At 38.3% G+C, this 4,758-nt stretch overlaps 1 long non-coding RNA gene across 1 annotated transcript; it reads right to left on the bottom strand.

The window, feature by feature from the left end:
* Positions 1 to 223: 223 nt before the first annotated feature.
* On the bottom strand, positions 224 to 2,439 carry LOC311142598. Its single transcript, XR_014614349.1, has 3 exons — positions 2,294 to 2,439; positions 1,141 to 1,260; positions 224 to 337 (listed from the first exon to the last, which is right to left on the bottom strand). It is a non-coding gene; the product is annotated as an uncharacterized lncRNA (long non-coding RNA).
* Positions 2,440 to 4,758: the final 2,319 nt, after the last annotated feature.

Genomic DNA, 4,758 nt, shown 5'->3' with positions numbered 1-4,758 from the left:
TAAGAGATCATATCTTCCACCTGGATTCACCTTATCAATCTATGTCATGGAAAAAGCAGGTGTTCATAATGTTTTGTACACTCAGTGTATTAAAATATATGACATAAACAAATAATTATAAGCAGATGCTTTACAGTATATACTCAGATACACAAAATACATCTGGTTTCAGATCTAGAAGATTCTCCTCTTCAATAGTAATATGATACATTTTTACCTGGGGTCAAAGGTCACTGGTCCATCACTAAAATGTATAGGATGATCCATAGAGAAGTGACTCTTCATGGACAGATGACTGGGTACTGGAGAGACTGATCTCAGAGTTTGGTTGGAGATTCTGGAAAACATAATAAATCACCATGAAACTACATTTTAAAATATATCAAAACTATATTTCAAGAGATAAAATACATTACATAAAGCAATAAAATATATGCCATTACATAAAGCAAAAAGCATACACTGAGTATACAAAACATTAAGAACACCTTCCTAATATTGAGTTTCACCTCCCCTCTCTTTTGCCCTCAGAACAGCCTCAACTCGTTGGGGCATGGACTCTACAAGGTGTCGAAAGCGTCCCACAGGGATGCTGGCCCATGTTGACTCCAATTAGTCCCACAGTTGTGTCAAAATGGCTGGACATTTATTTTGGGTGGTGGACCATTCTTGAAGCACACAGGAAACTTTTGAGCGTGAAAAACCCAGCAGCGTTGCAGTTCTTGACAAAAACCTGTGTGCCTGGTACCTACTACCATACCCCGTTCAAAGACACTTAAATATTTTGTCTTGCCTATTCACCATCTGAATGGCACATTTACACAATCCATGTCTCAATTGTCTCAAGGCTTAAAAATCATTCATTAACCTCTCTCCTCCCCTTCATCTACACTGATTGAAGTTGATTTAACAACTTACATAAATAAGAGATCATATCTTCCACCTGGATTCACCTTATCAATCTATGTCATGGAAAAAGCAGGTGTTCATAATGTTTTGTACACTCAGAATATTAAAATATATTACATAAACAACTAATTATAAGCAGATGCTTTACAGTATATACTCAGATACACAAAATACATCTGGTTTCAGATCTAGAAGATTCTCCTCTTCAATAGTAATATGATACATTTTTACCTGGGGTCAAAGGTCACTGGTCCATCACTAAAATGTATAGGATGATCCATAGAGAAGTGACTCTTCATGGACAGATGACTGGGTACTGGAGAGACTGATCTCAGAGTTTGGTTGGAGATTCTGGAAAACATAATAAATCCCCATGAAACTACATTTTAAAATATATCAAAACTATATCTCAATAGATAAAATACATTACATGAAGCAATAAAATATATGCCATTACATAAAGCAACAAACATACACTGAGTATACAAAACATTAAGAACACCTTCCTAATATTGAGTTGCACCTCCCCTCTCTTTTGCCCTCAGAACAGCCTCAACTCGTTGGGGCATGGACTCTACAAGGTGTCGAAAGCGTCCCACAGTGATGCTGGCCCATGTTGACTCCAATGCGTCCCACAGTTGGGTCAAAATGGCTGGATGTCCTTTGGGTAGTGGACCATTCTTGATACACACAGGAAACTTTTGAGCGTGAAAAACCCAGCAGCGTTGCAGTTCTTGACAAAAACTTGTGTGCCTGGTATCTATTACCATACCCCGTTCAAAGGCACTTAAATCTTTTGTCTTGCCTATTCACCATCTGAATGGCACATTTACACAATCCATGTCTCAATTGTCTCAAGGCTTAAAAATGTTGTGTCAAAATGGCTGGATGTCCTTTGGGTAGTGGACCACTCTTGATACACACAGGAAACTTTTGAGCGTGAACAACCCAGCAGCATTGCAGTTCTTGACAAAAACCTGTGTGCCTGGTACCTACTACCATACCCCGTTCAAAGGCACTTAAATCTTTTGTTTAGCCTATTCACCATCTGAATGGCACATTTACACAATCCATGTCTCAATTGTCTCAAGGCTTAAAAAATATTCATTAACCTCTCTCCTCCCCTTCATCTACACTGATTGAAGTTGATTTAACAACTTACATAAATAAGAGATCATATCTTTCACCTGGATTCACCTTATCAATCTATGTCATGGAAAAAGCAGGTGTTCATAATGTTTTGTACACTCAGAATATTAAAATATATTACATAAACAAATAATTATAAGCAGATGCTTTACAGTATATACTCAGATACACAAAATACATCTGGTTTCAGATCTTGAAGATTCTCATCTTCAATAATAATATTATAAATTTTTACCTAGGGTCAAAGGTCACTGGTCCATCACTAAAATGTATAGGATGATCCATAGAGAAGTCACTCTTCATGGACAGATGACTGGGTACTGGAGAGACTGATCTCAGAGTTTGGTTGGAGATTCTGGAAAACATAATAAATCACCATGAAACTACATTTTAAAATATATCAAAACTATATTTCAAGAGATAAAATACATTACATAAAGCAATAAAATATATGCCATTACATAAAGCAAAAAGCATACACTGAGTATACAAAACATTAATAACACCTTCCTAATATTGAGTTTCACCTCCCCTCTCTTTTGCCCTCAGAACAGCCTCAACTCGTTGGGGCATGGACTCTACAAGGTGTCGAAAGCGTCCCACAGGGATGCTGGCCCATGTTGACTCCAATTAGTCCCACAGTTGTGTCAAAATGGCTGGACATTTATTTTGGGTGGTGGACCATTCTTGAAGCACACAGGAAACTTTTGAGCGTGAACAACCCAGCAGCGTTGCAGTTCTTGACAAAAACCTGTGTGCCTGGTACCTACTACCATACCCCGTTCAAAGACACTTAAATATTTTGTCTTGCCTATTCACCATCTGAATGGCACATTTACACAATCCATGTCTCAATTGTCTCAAGGCTTAAAAATCCTTCATTAACCTCTCTCCTCCCCTTCATCTACACTGATTGAAGTTGATTTAACAAGTTACATAAATAAGAGATCATATCTTTCACCTGGATTCACCTTATCAATCTATGTCATGGAAAAAGCATGTGTTCATAATGTTTTGTACACTCAGTGTACATAAAGCATTAAAATATATGCCATTACATAAAGCATTAAATTATGTGACATTACACAAAGCATTTAAATATATGCCATTACATAAAGCATTAAATTATGTGACATTACACAAAGCATTTAAATATATGCCATTACATAAAGCATTAAATTATGTGACATTACACAAAGCATTTAAATATATGCCATTACATAAAGCATTAAATTATGTGACATTACACAAAGCATTTAAATATATGCCATTACATAAAGCATTAAATTATGTGACATTACACAAAGCATTTAAATATATGCCATTACATAAAGCATTAAATTATGTGACATTACACAAAGCATTTAAATATATGCCATTACATAAAGCATTAAATTATGTGACATTACACAAAGCATTTAAATATATGCCATTACATAAAGCAACAAACAAACAGTGTAAAAAACATGAAGAACACCCTCCTAATATTGAGTTGCAACCCCCCCCTACCAGTCTCCTCCCCTGCATCTACATTTACATTTTAGTCATTTAGCAGACGCTCTTAACCAGAGCGACTTACAGGAGCAATTAGGGTTAAGTGCCTTGCTCAAGGGCACATTAACGTCATTTAGCAGACGCTCTTAGCCAGAGCGACTCACAAATTGGTGCGTTCACCCTATAGCCAGTGGGATAACCATCTACACTGACTGAAGTGGATTTAACAAGTGGAACTTACTTGTAACATCATCACATTGTAACATCGTCACATTGGCCTACTGATTCACTTCCTCATCTCAGTTCCACTTTAATCCTTAAGAGTCTATTCATACACATACTTTATAATATGTCCATATATAGTTATAATCTGTTCTAGGAACATCTACCCAAAATATTACACCTTCTTTATTACTTCACCAAACAGACACTACATGATCAAAAGTATGTGGACACCTGCTGGTCTAACATCTCATTACACCTGCTGGTCCAACATCTCATTACACCTGCTGGTCCAACATCTCATTACACCTGCTGGTCCAACATCTCATTACACCTGCTGGTCCAACATCTCATTACACCTGCTGGTCCAACATCTCATTACACCTGCTGGTCCAACATCTCATTACACCTGCTGGTCCAACATCTCATTACACCTGCTGGTCCAACATCTCATTACACCTGCTGGTCCAACATCTCATTACACCTGCTGGTCCAACATCTCATTACACCTGCTGGTCCAACATCTCATTACACCTGCTGGTCCAACATCTCATTACACCTGCTGGCCAACATCTCATTACACCTGCTGGTCCAACATCTCATTACACCTGCTGGCCAACATCTCATTACACCTGCTGGTCCAACATCTCATTACACCTGCTGGTCCAACATCTCATTACACCTGCTGGTCCAACATCTCATTACACCTGCTGGTCCAACATCTCATTACACCTGCTGGTCCAACATCTCATTACACCTGCTGGTCCAACATCTCATTACACCTGCTGGTCCAACATCTCATTACACCTGCTGGTCCAACATCTCATTACACCTGCTGGTCCAACATCTCATTACACCTGCTGGTCCAACATCTCATTACACCTGCTGGTCCAACATCTCATTACACCTCCTGGTCCAACATCTCATTACACCTGCTGCTCCAACATCTCATTACACCTGCTGGTCCAACATCTCATTACACCT

This window comes from Coregonus lavaretus (assembly GCF_964263955.1).
Source record: "Coregonus lavaretus genome assembly, chromosome: 2".
NCBI lineage: Eukaryota > Metazoa > Chordata > Actinopteri > Salmoniformes > Salmonidae > Coregonus > Coregonus lavaretus.
The sequence above is the reverse complement of the archived record's forward strand: the minus strand, read 5'-3'. Positions and strand labels throughout refer to the sequence as shown.